Consider the following 17933-nt stretch of genomic DNA (forward strand, 5'->3'; position numbering starts at 1 on the left):
CACCTATGAGAGGGGAAGCCCGAAGAAAACTACGTGGCAAGAAAGAGTAGACCAATTGACTGAAAAAGCTCGGCTACAGGATGCTGAAAATGCTCTACAGGATACCTTAGCCAGGCTTAAAGAAACTGAGAGAATGGAAGAAGAGCCCTTATCACCACCAAGGGAGGGTGAAGTAGAGCCACCAAAGGACGTGGAGGAAGAGCATATACCAGAGCCCAGCCCTAAGCCAAGTCTGAGTTCCTATTACAACTTTTTAGAGGCTGGCAAAATCATACCTCAGAAATTTACTGTGCCACTGTTTTTTGCATTAGAGGAAGAAAGAGTCCGTACACACACGTGGATGAAAATAGCAAAGTCAAAGGGTGTGGCGGACATAGGTTCCTTACAGGAGCAGCTCAAGGAGGCTAGAAGTGAATTGTCCATGGCCAAACACGTGGCAAATTTCCAACGTGTGTTTCTACAGGAAGAAAACCAGAAACTGAGATTGCAGCTACAGGAGTTGAGGGCAGGGACAGGTACATCCTCCAAGGACACCACAGAGGAACAACAAGGCAAAGAGGAACTGAACACCGGTCTTGGAGAGCCAACCACACTTCTACAGGAAGTAGAACAACAAGCACAAATTGAGGTGCAAACTCTCAGAGAACAGCTGCAGCAGAAAGATGCACAATTGGCCTGCATGGCCAACTGGGCCATGGATGCTATCCAATGTAGACAGCCAGCCAAATCCTATGGCTTGTACTTGAAATACCAATGGCTGCAATTCCAGATCAATACCTTGGCGCAAAGAGGTATCTCTCAGCTCCAAGACCCGCAACAATTCACTGAAGTTTGCAGTACTAGCTCATCAGAGGATAGGGCCAAATTAGCGGAGTTCTACCTCCACAATCTGGCCCTGCCTAATGAAGTTTCATGGGATCCCAATACAGCCTTGGGAGATATGCAATTATTGGCATTTGCCTCATGGCTGAACCATGAGGACAAAAGAGCAGCAGAAGCCAAGGCAATTATGAACCGGGAGCTAAACGAACCATTGCTCATCAGACCAGAACCAGGGGATCCAGTTGCACTAATCTCTGCACACCAACATTTGTCATTTGACCCTCAAGCTTCATTAAGTTATATGGATAAACAGGCCCAAGCCATAGCTCATTTTGAGGACATGGAGAGACTGTTAGGAGACAACGCTGTCCAAGCATGCACACGCAGATGGAATACATTGGCACACAGTCTGAAAATCCGAGAGTATCATACCCCAACTCGGATGAGGGAAGCTCTGGTAAGGGTAGCCCTCTATAAGAAATCCATGCAAAACTGTTACACTAAAAAATGTCACCTTGACTACTTACAGTTAGTATGGCTCAAAATCAACAGTCATGCTACCCTCTTCGGCAAGTCTTATGCCTCTGTTATCCATCTCAAACTCAAAGAAGAGAGAAGGTCTTGTAAAAACTATGTTTATCTCTGGGGTCGCAGGTTCTCTCTAGCCTTACCTGCGGGGACGCAGGTCATGTTCACAAAAACTGCGTCCATGGACGCTCTGTATGTTAAAGGACAGGTGCGTCCTTCTGTAAAAGGAAAAATGCGCAAGTTTTATCTTGAGAAAGTTACTTGTGGTTACTTCTAGAACATTCTAGAGGTCGGTTTGATGAAATGGATGCGCCTCCAGTTGGTTCATGTATCTCTATTAAGGGGGAACTTATCCCATCAATAAGGGAGCTATCCCACCCATAGAGGGGGATGATCCCATTGATAGTGGACCTGAATAACCTCTTTACAGCACTATAAATGAAGGCATTGAGCCAGAAGGAGGAGAGGTTGGAGCTATACATTTTCTTTGGGTAAATGCTGCAGGATTTAGGTCTTCCATTAGAACCTTTGTGAGGAGAGATTGTCTTTACATGATTCTACTTGGAAGTGGGTGAGCTTTGTCAAAGTAGAGGAAAACACTTGATGGACCCTGGGAGGAACTTGCACAACACCAAGGCCAGGTTGTAAGAGTTTCTTTGTTTCGTTATTAATACAAACTGGTTTATTTTTCTCAATAGCTTGTGTTAATGAGTTATTTCATGTGTTCCTTGGTCTGCATGTTGAATGTATGTTTTATTATATGAAATACAAGTGCTCGGTAATTGTTTGATTGTTTGTGGTTGCAGGAATTGACTTGAAGGAGGAGCTCATCCGGATTGGCAAGGACGAACTACAACAACAACGTTTTGGAATAAGGTAAGCCTAAACACTTGTACTTTTCATGTCGTAAAAGGTATATTTAGAGAAAGATCATTCCATTTTGTCTTGTTTGTCGCTAGAGAGTGTAAACTCCTAGGGAGGTCAGTTGTGTTAGCCCAAATGACTTTTTCCGCCACGACAAATTGGCGACTCCACTGGGGAATCCATTAATGAATGAGTCTTTTCCTTTATATGAACTTTGCTTTGTGAAAATCATTTTTATTTTCTGGTTTTTGACTGTGAGAAATAGTATTTGGGTGGCTTAGCTTTAGATTTAGTTAGCTTTGGTTTTTCTTTCTTTTTCCAGAAGGACGCACTCTCTGTGTGTTGCACAGTGCGTCCTTGGACGCGCTGTTGTCGACTGCACAGTGCGGGCCCGCACCTGTGACAACGGGTGGCCTGCGTCTTCCTGTAAAAGTTAAGAAAATTCCATTTTTGCTTTAAATTGCTTTTAGATTTTGTTTTTCCTTAGTGTTTTCTGCCCAGATCCTTTAGTACCCTGTCAAGAATTCTCACCTGAACTGGTTTTGTGAGCTTTGAGTGTTTTAGTGGATTTCAACGAAGTTTAGACCTAGGGTTTGATTTTTGAATAGGTTCTGTAGTGACTTTGAGCTTAGAAAGTTGTCCAGCCTTAGATACCTCTGGTTAGTCAACCTTCTTAGAAGTCGGGCCTGTCGTAAAGTCTCCTTGTTTGAGCAACTTGCCATTTGAGTTGTTTTGGGTCAAATTTCGAATTGCTTGTTTATAAAGTGTTGATTTCCATTTTACAAAAAGAACAAAAAGATTAGAATTTTGTTTTGACTAGTTTTTGGTTCTGCAATAAGCTAGTCCTTGATTTGATTGTGATCAAGTAAAACACCTTAGAATAATCATTGTTAGTTTTGGCCTTGTTAGAATTGCTTAGAATAAATTTATCTTTAGTTTGCTTATGAGTGGATTTTCATAGATTTTGATAGTTGTCAAAGATTGCTTTTTGGTTATATTAGTTTTATTTGCTTTGTTAAAAGAAAAATACAAAAACATCTTCTTTAAAAAGTCTTGTTTCAAGTAGCTTTTTGTTTTTCAAAGAAGAAAAGAGTTTTTCGTGCATGTAAAGAGAAGTTATGTTTTTATGCTTGGAAAAGAAAATCGAATTGTTTCTTTGATTGTCTTCAATTAAGAAGTTGCGTTTATAAAGATTGCATTCTCTCAACTTTTTAGTTAAAACAATTCATCGAAAAAGCAAAGTAGTGGATAAATCATCCTAGGTGCATTTTGTAGTGGTTTCGAGTCGAGTCAACACACCACTAGTTTCACTTCCATCACCTTTTGACTTAAAGAACAACCTTAAAAGTAACGCTTAAATTAAAATTGATCTAGTAACTTTTATTTTCTAGGGTTCTGAAGCACCAACATAGCTTAGGCTAGGGTCTTGGAGTAGGTGAGTACTTAACTCTCCAAGACTACAAAACCAAACAGTTAGTCTATCTTGAGTAGAACAAATCCAATTGTTTCAGTTACATTCTGGGAAAGCTCCTCTTAAAGGAGAAGCACGAGCTCGTGTCCGAACCAGTGAGGGGATCATTCCTCCCTCGTTGGGAACGACGCCAGGCAGTACGTATTAAAAACGGTAAACCTCGGATTAACCATTGTCGAGGAGCCAGGGGTCACTTATCGGTAAACCTTGGATTACTGTCAAGGAGCCGGTAAGGGGATTGGAGCTTGTTACTCTGCCCTTGCGTGCTGTCGGAGTTTAGACTGTTCCCCCAGGTGTAATTGTTGTGATTGGTAACCTTAGTGGCCATAATATCTAGGATTCTACCCAAGGTGACGGTGGAGGGAAGGTCCCACTGTACCTGGAGCAGACGTCAGCTATACTCACTTGGATTTTCTGGGGGGTACGCTTCACTTCGAGACGGTTAAAGTGGAGGTACTTGGTCCAGTCTATTCATTAAGCAGGTTGTCGGCGTAACTGTTCCACCCACCATTTCTGTACTGAATCCTGCGAGGTTGGGCCTAATCACCAACTAGCGCTTTTGGTCCGGAAGATACTGTTTGTGTGTGCTTTGACACTCTAGATTATTTAGGCGTATGCTTCAAATTTGTTTGGTTCTTTAGAAGACTTAGGTGGTTTGATTTGAAATTTTTTATTTTGTTTTCGTGTGTTGTAGTTAAAATCATTAATTGTGGCGGAATTACCGAGACGGTCCCGTTGCATTGCGGGCCAGTCTCCTGAAGTTGTTTCTGTGGCCGAATTGTTGAGAAGATCCCGTGAACTTAGGGGTTCACCTCCTCGAGACGACCCCAGTGTTTTAGAAGGTTTAAAGGTCCTTGTAACTCCTCCTAGTGGCAGTAGAGTAGGTTCACCTGAAGAAGGAGAATCTTCCTTGGTAGTCCATCCAGATTACCAAAGTTTAGAAACAGGTTACAATCCCGAAGCTGTTACAGTTTCCGAGCTTGCTGGTAGTTTTTCATCTGCCAGTGAAACAGGCGAAGAACCTGAAATTTCCGAACCTGTTACTCCAACTCCTAGTGTCCCTGATTCACCAAGAATAGAAAGAATTATCACCGAAAATCTTCCTGTTGGGTTAATTGCTATAGAAGAACTTGTTCCAGAGGAAGAAATAGGCGTTTCTGATTCTGAAGATATAATTACCCTTGATTTAAGGGAGCGTGAATCCATCTTTTACAGTCCTCCTAGAAGTGAACCTTGGTACCTTGCTTTAACCAATTTTTTAGACAACTCAGTAGGTTTTTCTACACCTCGTACTCCTTTTCCACCCGGAGGAATACACACTCCTGTAAATATGTCTGGTCAGTCATCTGTGTTTACGCAAAGTCCTGAATCATTTTTACATGGTGGTCCTTCTGTTCCTGCTGGGTATCAATCACTTTCTGGTACTTTTTCAGGAGCATCTCCTCGACCCATTGATCATGGGTTATTAGTTGGAAACAGTGGTAACATTCCATTGAGTGTAGGTGATGTTTATATGATGTCAGGTTCAACTCCCGTTAACCAACCTCAAGGTGGCCAATTACCGCCTGGGGGGCAACCTTCGTTAATGCCTGGGGGGCAACCTCAAGGTACTTCATTCGTGTCTGGGGGGCAACCTCAAGGGTATCAACCCCAGCCTCAATATGTACCCCAAAGTCAACCTCAGTATCAGTATCAACCTCAAGGATGGCAACCTCAAGGATGGCAACCTCAAGGGTATCAACCCCAAGGGTATCAACCCCAAGGGTACGTACCCCAAGAGTATCAACCTCAAGGATACCAACCTCAAGGTCAAGGTCAACCCCAGTATTCGTATTTACCTCAAGGTTATCAACCTACAGGTCAATACCCTGGTCAAAGTTATCAACCACCTCAAGGGCAATCATATGGGACTGCACCTTACAGTTATCAACCCTATCCTCAATACGGCTATGGATCTCAGTATCCTCAACCTGTTACGAGTCAATACCCTGGATTGTTAACATGGGATCCTTCACAGGGTCAACAGATGTTGCAGCCAAGTATACAGTCGGTACCTCAAGCAGGACAACCTGCAGTTCCTGGTCCATCCCAGCAACCGCAACCTGTCCAGTCAAGTGTTCAGACCCCTGTAACTTCGGTAGTTACTCAGCCGCCAATTGCACCTGGTACTCCACCTCACACGGCTGCAGCAACTACCGCTACATCTACCATGCTTACTTCTGGAGTATCGGCAGCTCCGGTTTCTACAGTCCCTGTAACCACTCCTCAGACATCTGTACCGTTGTCTGGATCTACAGTCCAAACCACAGTCCAGATGCCTGTAGGACCGCCTGGTACAAGTACGGTTGTTACTACTCAACCTCAATTTGTTCAACCTCCGTACCAGGGACCGTATCAACCTGGGCAAGCTGCCCAACAACCGGCTTACCAGTATCAACCGTATCCTGGGTACACTTATCATCAACCTCAACAACCCCAGTATGGTCCGGTTAATCCTGGTTTTCCAGGAGGATATAATATCCCCAATGCGATTCCTGTTCCTAGTTATCCTGGATATCCTCCTCCTGGGGCTGGTCTTGTGACTCAGAATTTTAGAGATCCTAACCGTCAGTTACCGTTTATTGCAACTTTAGATTTACCCGACTTGACGCGCCTAACGAACGATCCAATTCAATATCTTCAGTTCTGGCCGCCAATGCCAAATAAGTTGCCCAGCGATATACCCAAGTTCGAAGGTAAGTCTGGAGAGGATCCGTCCAATCACGTGATGACTTACCACCTCTGGTGTGCATCAAATTCCATCTCAGATGATTCCATCCGCTTACGTCTTTTCCAGCGTACACTCATTGGTCTCGCGGCCAAGTGGTACATTGAGTTGCCACGGGCCTCTTTTTACAACTTTAGCCAGTTAGCTACCTCGTTCTTAACTCATTTTCAGTTACCAGTCAGATACGATAATGGTACAGAATTATTAACTTCGCTAAAACAATCGACATCCACGTACATTTCTGATCACATCCATGAGTGGAGACGTCGAAGAAGATTAGTGAAAGTTTTTATCCCGGACCAAATCTTAGCTGAATGGTTTGTCAAATCATTATTACCAAGAATTACTGAAGATGTAGCTAAGGCCGGAGTAGTTACTGAGGAGCAAGTCATTGCTCAAGCACAGTACCTTGACTTAGTTTATACTCAGTCGGGTACGTTACACGAGAAAATCCCGGATCTTCCCAAGTCAAACCAAATCGCTGCTGCTCCTTCGGGATCTCATGCCGCTGATGGTATGATTGGTATCGTGACTACGAAGAGCAAGAAGAAGTCTTCCAAGGCTTCAACTACTCCAATTATCACTTTGCCTGATTCTCCGACAGGAGAGTCTTCTCCTGAACTCACCGCCGACATTCACGCCGTAGAGTCATCTACGGCCAAACCAAAAAACGGTGGAAAGAAGAAAGGAAAGAAGAAGGCCAAAGCAGACAAGGCTCCAAAGGAGAAAGTAGAAAAGTCGGAAACCAATGACGAAAAGCGCAAACCTCGTTATCCTTGTCTCATTTGTGAAGAAGATCATTTTACGAGAGACTGCCCTCATCGGGCCGAGGTAGTGAAAATAGTTAAAGGTTCCGCCACTCCTGCTGTGTTAAAGAATCCATTTCCAGAGCAGGAGAATAAGATGATAGGTTCTTCTTCGAATGCCAGTGAAGAACCCATTTTGATGATGTCTCATGTCAGGATTGCGACTCGATCGCAAGATTATGGTAGTAAGGCTCCTGTTGATGGTAAAGAAGCAGAATCTTCTCACTCTAACCCATCAACCTCAACTCCTGGTTCCGATCCACTACAGATCGAAAAACCTAACCCAGACTTAGTGATTAAGCCGCCCGCCAAGGGTGTACTTCGAAGGTCTGCTTTCAATCCACATGCGAGAGCAGCCCAGAATTACAACATTGTTGAAGACTTAGCTGTTTCACCTTCAGCAATGTCGGCACTCGAAGTGCTGCAATCATGTCCAGCGCAACGAAAATTGCTTTTGTCGGCTATCGGAGCTGTCGATGTTCAGGACCCGAACCTAATGATCTTTGATCTAGAAAATAGTACACCGCGTCTCCCCCATCAAATGGCTTTCCAAATCCCAGTGATAGTAAAAAACAGGCCTATTCATCGGACTGTGATTGATGAGGGAGCTTCTACGTGTATTATGTCGATTCAATGTTGGAGATCGCTTGGTTCTCCTTCATTGAACCAATCCCCCACCATCCTTAAGGCCTTTGATGGCCGTGGGTTCCGTCCGTTTGGTATTCTACAAGAATTGCCTATAGGGGTCGAAGGTAAAACCGTTAGTCTGGATGTGGAAGTGGTTGATGCCCCTCTAGACTACAACCTTCTTTTGGGTCGAAGTTGGTCATATGCTATGACAGCGGTCGTTTCATCGGTCTTCAGAGTCATTAAGTTTCCACATAACGGTAAGATCGTGACTATTGATCAGCTGACATACTTTTCATCCGACCCATCCTCTTCAGAAACTATCCAACATGTTGGTAAAACGACAATCCCTTATAAGGACATTGGTGTAGGTTTAGTTAAGGATTCCGGTTTACTGGGAACTTTTCCTCTCCCTCCACTCAATGTAGATCCTTCATTTGCAACGATTCATATGATCACGTCAGAAAACATTATTTATGATGATCCTTGGTATGTTCCCTCTGACTCTGAGCTAGATTCACTCGGTGATGTTATGCCGTTGAGTCCGTATGAAATTGCTTATGAAGCTCTTATGTCTTTTACCGATTTTCATTCAACCCAACCCGACCAAATGAATGTGGTCAGTGAAGAGTCACTTTTCACCTCACCTTTAGAACGGATAACGTTTCCCGAAGAAGTGTCATCTGACGAACAACTTCGCGAAATCCTAAGTGTAGATGATCTACCATGGGAAGATCTCCATCACAGATCTTCGTTTTTACCTAAGGGCGATGCATTTGAAAATGATTTTTCATCTATCTTTACCGCTGAATATGTCAAAGACGCTCAGGATCCAACGAAACATTCTGATTCAGAGCTGAATTTAGGGAATATTTCTCGTACTATTCCCATTGATATTTCAGTGAAGCCCGGAATTGAGGAGAACATTCATATAGGTGCCGCATGTACTGAAGAAGAAATCCAAACTTACAAGGCCCTATTCCAAGAATTCCGCGACGTGTTTGCCTGGTCCTACGAGGAAATGCCAGGAATTGATCCTGCCATTGTTGTTCATGAAATCAAAACCTACCCGGATGCTAAACCCATTCGGCAACGGTTGCGTCAGATTCACCCTCGAAAAGCAGCTGCAATCAAAGCAGAAGTCGAAAAGCTGTTGAAAGCAGGTTTCATTTATCCGATCCCGTTAACGGATTGGGTATCGAATATTGTTCCCGTCAATAAAAAACAAGGAACAATAAGAATCTGTATCGATTATAGGGATATCAATCGAGCTTGTCCAAAAGACAACTATCCTACGCCTTATATCGATCAAATAATTGATGATTGTGCCGGAAGTGAGATGTTTTCCTTCATGGATGGTTTCTCAGGTTATAATCAAATCAATATTCTACCTGCCGATCAACCAAAAACGGCATTCATTTGTCCATGGGGGACATTTGCTTATTGCAAATTACCTTTTGGGCTTAAGAATGCCGGCGCTACTTTTCAACGGGCCATGTCTTATGCATTTCATGACATCAAGCACATTGTGCAACCCTATCTCGATGATTTGCCTGCTCATTCTTTACGTCGAGCTGATCACCTTGTCCATTTACGAGCAATCTTTATGAGGTGTAGGCATTATCGAATTCGGTTGAATCCCCACAAGTGTGTTTTCTGTATAGAAACAGGTCGATTGCTGGGATTTGTTGTTTCAAAAGCCGGCATTCGCGTCGATCCCTCGAAAGTCGAGGCTATCATCCAATTGCCTCCTCCTTCGAGTTTGCGCCAACTCCAAAGTTTGCAAGGGAAAGCGAACTTTTTACGCCGATTCATCCCTAACTACGCCGAGGTCACTAAAGGTTTTACACGGTTGTTGAAACAGAACGTACAATTCTTTTGGGACGAGATTGCCCAACAATCTTTTGATGCACTGAAACACGCGTTGACCCATGCACCGTTATTGCATCCTCCCAACTACAACCAGGACTACTTCTTATACCTCGCAGCTTCGCATTCCACCATTGGAATGGTGTTAGTTCAAGAAGATGAATTCAAGGCAGAGCATGTGATATATTATCTTAGTAGAACCTTAAATCCAACTGAGTTAAAATATTCGCATGTGGAGAAATTGGCCCTGGCAGCCGTTCAAGCTGTCCAGCGTTTCCGTCACTACATCCTTCTCCGCAAAACTACGGTTATTTCGGATTGCAACCCTATGATTTATATCTTGACAAAACAACTGCTAGGGGGCAAGTACTCTAAATGGATTGTCATCCTGCAAGAGTTCGACTTGGAATTTGAGAAATCCAAGTCTAAGAAATCTTTAGTCTTCGCGGAATTGATGTGTGATTTCCCAAGTGCTGACACAGAGACTGTGGCAGAGGAGTCCATTGCGGACGAATCTTTGTTTCTTATTAGCACTGTAGATCCGTGGTATGGGGATATAATCATCTATCTCCAAACCCAAACCTTTCGGCCTGAAGCTTCCAAGGAAGACCGTCGAAAAATTCGGTTTCAATCCCAGCAATACAGAATTATTGGAGATACACTTTATCGCCTGGGGGCAGACTTAGTTTTTCGACGTTGTTTAACTCACGATGAGGCTGAGAGAGTTTTGAATGATTGTCACTCTGGAGCATGTGGCGGTCATATGTCTGGGTATGCCACAGCTCAGAAGGTGTTGCGCGCTGGCTATTTCTGGCCGTCTATGTTTAAAGATTGTATCCTTGCCGTCAGAAAATGCCACAACTGTCAAGTGTTTGATCGAAAGATGCGCGCTCCACCTGCTCCTCTCCACCCTATAATTGCCGCTGGTCCATTCGCCAAATGGGGCATTGACTTTATTACTTGTAACCCTCACTCGGCCGGGGGGCATGCGTATATCATCCTCGCGGTTGATTATTTTACTAAGTGGGCCGAGGCGATGCCTACATTCGACGCAAGCGGCAAGACAGCTGCACTTTTCGTATTCAATCATATCATAACTAGGTTTGGTGTCCCACAAGCAATCATTACTGACCATGGGAGCCATTTTCGAAATGTCATGATGACTGAGCTTACAAGCCAGCTTGGTTTGCGCCACGATAGCTCTACACCTTATTATCCGCAAGCCAACGGTTTGGTTGAGTCAATCAACAAAGTTCTAGTCATCATGATTCGACGGATCATTGGTATCCATCGAACGAATTGGCATAACATGTTATTTTCGGCGCTATGGGCATATCGAACTTCAGTGAAAAATTCAACAGGTTTCACTCCTTTCCAGCTAGTTTATGGCTTAGAAGCTGTGTTACCTATTGAATGCGAAATCCCATCACTTCAAATGGCTGTCGAATTACTTCCAGCTACTTCCGAAGAGGAGAAACGGTTGTTATACTTGGCTAAATTAGATGAGACTCGACGTGACGCTACTTTAGCTATCGAGACTCACGCAAAACGAATGAAAGCCCAGTACGATAAAAATGTAACTCCTCGAAGTTTTTCGGAAGGAGACCTAGTACTATTATATGATCAAGCTAACGATAAGCTAGGTGCTAGAAAATTCGTTCCCATGTGGCATGGGCCCTACATTGTAAAGCGAAAGCTAGCAAAAGGGGCTTATGAGTTAGTTGATTTTGATGGGGACTCTTTGGGCAAACCCAGAAATGGACTTTACCTAAAGAGGTATTATGCTTAAAATGATGGATGGAGATTTTTTTAGATAGGTTAGATTTCCTTTCTAGCTAGCAAGTGTGTTAGTTTAGTCAGTGTGCTTAGTTTAGCGAGTGTGGTTTTCGTCATTATTCTGGCTTATCTTGGTTTTACTCTTGATATTGTAGATGTCGACGCCTCTCCAAACATACATTGGATTTGCTGATGGTGCTTGTCGTAGTACACGGAATATCTCTTCCGCAGCTTGGGTTATCTATTCACCCTCTGACGAGTTAGTTTCTATGCATGGGGTAAGCCTCGGTCAAACAACGAATAACATTGCAGAATACAGTGCAGTGGTTGAATTATTATCCGAATCTATTTCATTTGGAATTCGACGTTTGATTGTGAGGTTAGATTCTGAACTTGTTGTATTACAGCTTAATAGAGTTTATGCCATTAGAAATCCTGTGTTGTTAAGGTTGTTTTTGAGAGTGCGTCTCTTGGAACGTGAATTTGATTACATTGAATATCAACATATTCCAAGGTCCCTAAATACATTAGCAGATGCAATTGCTTCTCGAGTGTTGGACAGACATTTATAATAATCATGCAAGTAAATTTAAAGACATTTCATCATACATGTTAAACAAGATAAGCCGGTAATAGTGATATATATAAAGAAGTGTGTCCAAAAAATATATACATCGTCTTCGATCATAGGTTGAAAACACCTTATGATCGGCAAAATGATAGTACAAAAAGTCAAAAATGTCACATGTGACTACAAAAAGTGACTAGTCAATCACTGGTGGTGCTCTCTGTACGACACCACTGCGCGGGCTACCTTACGCAGAAATCTCCTAAATGGTCCAGGGACTGCAACTACAAAACGTTGAAGCCTGATAGGAATGTCGTCCATAGTAGTCTCAGGTATGTCTACCGTGAGACGATCTAGGTCATGCTCCAACTCAGCTAATACGTCTGCAGCTGCGTCCTGTGGGGCCGGTGCCGGTGCAGCTGGATGTCGTCTATCATAAGGCCGGAGATTGGCTGGACGTTGTGGACCAACATCTGCATTTTTAAAATTTTACTGTTAGTTTGAGACGATATATATGAAAAATAAAAAATACATAACTAGAAAACTTGTGAAAATGAAAGTACCTCTGTCGTCCCATTGTTCTCCCTGTGGAAGAACCATGTCCGGGCTACCTCTGAAATCCATTCCGGCATATGGAAAGTCTTGTATCACAAAAAGCTGGCCCTCTAACCAGTCAAAGTAACTGTCTGAGAATCGAACCACTGCCGTGCCCTCGTCAGGATGCCGGGCCATCACCGCAACCCATCGAATAAGCTTTGGCTCCCGAGGACCCAAGTCATCAACAGTGAGTTGCTGAGGGATCAGCATTGGAACTCTCTCCAAGGCAAAGCTCACGACTATAGGCCCATATCCAAAAGTCTTTAGTTGTCCGTTCTTTGCCTTGGTCAGTTGGCTCTTCATATGAGCCGACACAGCTTCACACCAGTTGAAGATGGTGCCTTGGTAACAGTCAACTGCCATCCGCATTTGGGATCCGGAAGCAATGTGTAAAGCGGCCGCGCCGCAAATTCTAGTAACCGTGAACGCAATGACTCTGAGTTCCGGCAGAGCGATGTGTTTTATCTCTACGCCTTTTTTATGGCGAGTCCCGGGTCTGCACCACTCCTCACGCAGATCATCAAGGGATTGGCCACCCGGCCTGGTCCCTGCAAGATTGAGTTGCTCACCTCTGTTTGGCAAGCCAGTAAGAAAGTATACATCCGAGGGCTCTATCTCGAGCTGGTGCCCTCCTATGTAAAAACATTGATCTTGAACGTTCCATCGCTCAACCAGCCATTCCAAGAATCTTACCTGGCCCCTCATGCCCGGTATGGTCCAATATTTGTATAACCCGCATGATCTTAAGGCATCCAGAGAGGGTTGGTGGTTTATTGCAGCTTCATCCTCTTCTACGTGCTCTCTCTCTCTCCAGTCTAACATGATTAATGCCCTGCATATCAAAAAAGACAGTTAGAAATTAATTTGAAGAAATTTGGTGGTTTTTTGAGAGAGTTGGGGTTTTCAAATGCGCATTACTCGGAGGACGCACCCCGGCTTTGTAGCACAGGGCGTCCGGACGCAGCTTGCCTGAAGGTGGGCTGCGTCCCCCGACCATTTTCCCGTGTGAGAAAAAGTCGGGGGACGCAGGTCACCCGAAGGGCACCTGCGTCCGCCGAGAGGCGCATTTTAAACCCAAAACCCCCCCAAAAAATGAAACAGAGACCAAAAACTAAATTCTAAATGGATAGAAATGCAGAGTAGGATGTGTAAAATACCTGGGTGAAGCGGCGTTCGATTCCGACGGTAAGATTTTCCGCAGCGACCACGGGAAGTTTCTTGTCAAAAGCTCCTTTTTCAACCTCCAAAGTCAAACGGTAAAAATGACATGGTAAAAGGTCTTTTTATAGGTTTTTTGGGTGAATGAGTTCATTTTTTACCATGAAAAGATGTTTTTCGACGTATTTTTGCCTATTTTAAACAGGTATGAGTAATGTGTCGCTTTTGTGCAGGACAAAGGGATTTCGAAGGAAGTTGTAATTTTCACAAATAAAATATCAGAGTCATCTTTTAAGCCCTTTTCTGACTCCTAAAACATGAAAAGATCGCCGAGTGTCTCTTTTTCACTCGTTAAAACGGAATTAAAAGACGGTCCCCTTTTAGCTCTTTTCTGACCGTGAAATCAGGAAAAGATTGCCGGGTTTTTGTCGTTTCAAACTCGATAAGGAACTAAAACGACGTGTCTTTGATCGCTTTTTACTTTTCAGGTCGAAGACACTATTATGAAAGTACTCCTTGATCGCAAGATCAAGCGGTTCCCCCAGGTATTATTTTATACTTTTTCGGGCTTGAGGGACACAAATTTACGAAAAAGTTCAACGTGGAGTTTCCTTAAGTTTTTCAGACTCTCTAAAAATGAAAAACGCCGAGTTTCTCCTATACTGGGCTCGTTAAACTTTTACAGTAAAGGACCTGTTCAATTACAAACGGGAACGAACCACTCCTTCCTAGGGTTCGAATTTAAACTAGGTTGGACTCGTCCGAAGGATGAGCTTATAACCAAGCATATGTTATCCTCCTCAAGCTTGATAAAAATAAAGAGGTACTTGCCAGAAATGGTGGGGGAAAAGAGAGAAGAATGAACCTATTTGTCACTTTTTGTCTCAAACGAAACTTTATTACCACTCTTGAACACGACACTTTTGCATTTCACCTAGGTTGGGAAATCTTTTACCTCACAGTTGACCAAATCACTTTGAAAATCTTTAACCGGGTTCAGGGATCAACTTTGAGTTATTCGTCACCAAACCATCTGTTGTGTCGTTATGTGTTCAAGAGGTCTGCAAGCAAAACTTTCATCTGCAAAATACTTATCATCCATTTGACCATCCCTGAGTCAGTCCTTACAGCAACATTTCTTCAACTTGAACAATGATTTCGTGTTGCAGGCTTGCCTGCAACGAGTCGCTTTCTATCGACATCGACACATTATCTAGAAAGATGACTTAGGAATCGACAGTACCTTGAAGTCTGCATGCATCAATGGCAGGTTTCTCGCCTTTGACGACAGTTTACATCATTGACTTTTGATCAAAGGATTCCGTGAAGTGTTCGACATCAGAACATCTATTCACATTTCACGGGTTGTGCTTGGTACTTTGAGAACCATTGACATTACTGGTGGTCTCTCTCATACTTGTTAACAGTTCACATCATCGACTGGTAATCAAGTGGTTTCTAACATGTTCGACATCGAATCATTTAATCACATGTTTAGGATCGTACCAATTCGAGAAGTAGAAGTGAAGACCCTGGATCTAGTTTCTACCATCCAGGCTGCGAGGAGTTTTGTATTCATTATCTATGTAGACTGATCATAAACAGATGGCTGCGTCCATACTTTGTCTACAAAAGTCTATAAAAATGATGTACTGCAAGATCATTCCTGTATCAGAATAGTTAGTCCATTAGTTAAAGTTTTGAATCTGAGTATGGGAATGCCTACCTCAGTGATGATATAATCTTATACATGTATTTTGTGTTGAAAATTGCAGGTTCCAACCAGGACATCCACAAGTCAATCCTTGAAATGATAAAGCGCTTCACCCTTCCTAGAATTATAAAACACCAATCTATTCCAGGCTTCGCACTTTAGGGGGCAATCTGTTACACTAAAAAATGTCACCTTGACTACTTACAGTTAGTATGGCTCAAAATCAACAGTCATGCTACCCTCTTAGGCAAGTCTTATGCCTCTGTTATCCATCTCAAACTCAAAGAAGAGAGAAGGTCTTGTAAAAACTATGTTTATCTCTGGGGTCGCAGGTTCTCTCTAGCCTTACCTGCGGGGACGCAGGTCATGTTCACAAAAACTGCGTCCATGGACGCTCTGTATGTTAAAGGACAGGTGCGTCCTTCTGTAAAAGGCAAAATGCGCAAGTTTTATCTTGAGAAAGTTACTTGTGGTTACTTCTAGAACATTCTAGAGGTCGGTTTGATGAAATGGATGCGCCTCCAGTTGGTTCATGTATCTCTATTAAGGGGGAACTTATCCCATCAATAAGGGAGCTATCCCACCCATAGAGGGGGATGATCCCATTGATAGTGGACCTGAATAACCTCTTTACAGCACTATAAATGAAGGCATTGAGCCAGAAGGAGGAGAGGTTGGAGCTATACATTTTCTTTGGGTAAATGCTGCAGGATTTAGGTCTTCCATTAGAACCTTTGTGAGGAGAGATTGTCTTTACATGATTCTACTTGGAAGTGGGTGAGCTTTGTCAAAGTAGAGGAAAACACTTGATGGACCCTGGGAGGAACTTGCACAACACCAAGGCCAGGTTGTAAGAGTTTCTTTGTTTTGTTATTAATACAAACTGGTTTATTTTTCTCAATAGCTTGTGTTAATGAGTTATTTCATGTGTTCCTTGGTCTGCATGTTGAATGTATGTTTTATTATATGAAATACAAGTGCTCGGTAATTGTTTGATTGTTTGTGGTTGCAGGAATTGACTTGAAGGAGGAGCTCATCCGGATTGGCAAGGACGAACTACAACAACAGCGTTTTGGAATAAGGTAAGCCTAAACACTTGTACTTTTCATGTCGTAAAAGGTATATTTAGAGAAAGATCATTCCATTTTGTCTTGTTTGTCGCTAGAGAGTGTAAACTCCTAGGGAGGTCAGTTGTGTCAGCCCAAATGACTTTTTCCGCCACGACAAAAACCTCCAGGCCAGATGGATTGGCCTTAAAATCAGCCCACCACTTTTGCTAGGATTGATGGAAGGCAGCACAGAGACAGATGATAATGAACAATGGGAAGTGGTAGACAGAAGGGTTCGGTTTCATATCAGCAAAGAGGACACTACTACAGAGGCTTGGGATGTAAGGGTAGCAGTAAAGGCAATGAATGATGAAGAGTTGGACTAGTTGCTCAAGGATGAGCAAATATTTTAGCTGGGGGGTGATGATGAGCCCCAAATTTTGGTAAAAATTTGGGCTCATTTGGCCTACTTACCTTGCTCAACCCTTCATATTTTTATCACTTATGCATCATTTCTTAGTATATTCGTGTTATTTGTAGGAAGAAGGGCAGTCATTATGCCTACATAGCTAATACATGATGATTTCAGGTTTTTTGGCATTAAATGGAGCAAAGACCACGCAAATGGAGACAAGGAGACAGCCAAGGTAGCATTGCAGGTTTATAGGGAGGTTGTCCACAGTCTTGAATGACTTCCCTTGTGATCTCCACCCCAACTCCGAGCTCCAACAGCTATCACCACCGAGCTAGAAGGCAACCAACGGATTCTACAGGAACAAAAGTTCATTTTCAGTTGGATAGCCAAGCTCCACTAATTGAGGAGGCCAGCTTGGCCCTCATCATGCATAAATGTTAAGGCTGTTGCCTTCGATGAGACTCTTGAACTTTTGTTATAGATTTTGGATTACGAGCTGTAGCTCTGTTTTTTGCTCTTTGTAAGCCAATTTTGGCATGTTGTTAGACTCATGATTATGATATTTTAATAAAGGTAGTCAGATTTGGATTCGATTCTGAGTTCTTAAGGGAGATATAGCTCTCAGGTTAGGGCCCAACCTGAGAGCAATAGACCTCATTTCTTTTGTATTGTTACTTGTTTTTTTCATTGCATTTCTTTCCTTTACTTGCACTTGAAAAATACAGTTTGCTGAGTTGACTGTTTCGGTTTGGTTATGTAGGTTAGTTTCATGAATACAGTTGTTTCAGTAGTTCAGAATTAGCATAGGGAGATTGAAGTTGCTTTGAGTTCAAAAAGGTTGAATGCATGCTCACTTTCACCTCTGTTTGGGGACCGGAAGTGTAGACCGTGCCAACTGCGAA

This window comes from Pinus tabuliformis, chromosome 3_2 (assembly GCF_031772625.1).
Source record: "Pinus tabuliformis cultivar Carrire ecotype Pingquan chromosome 3_2, CPIR1, whole genome shotgun sequence".
Lineage (NCBI taxonomy): Eukaryota > Viridiplantae > Streptophyta > Pinopsida > Pinales > Pinaceae > Pinus > Pinus tabuliformis.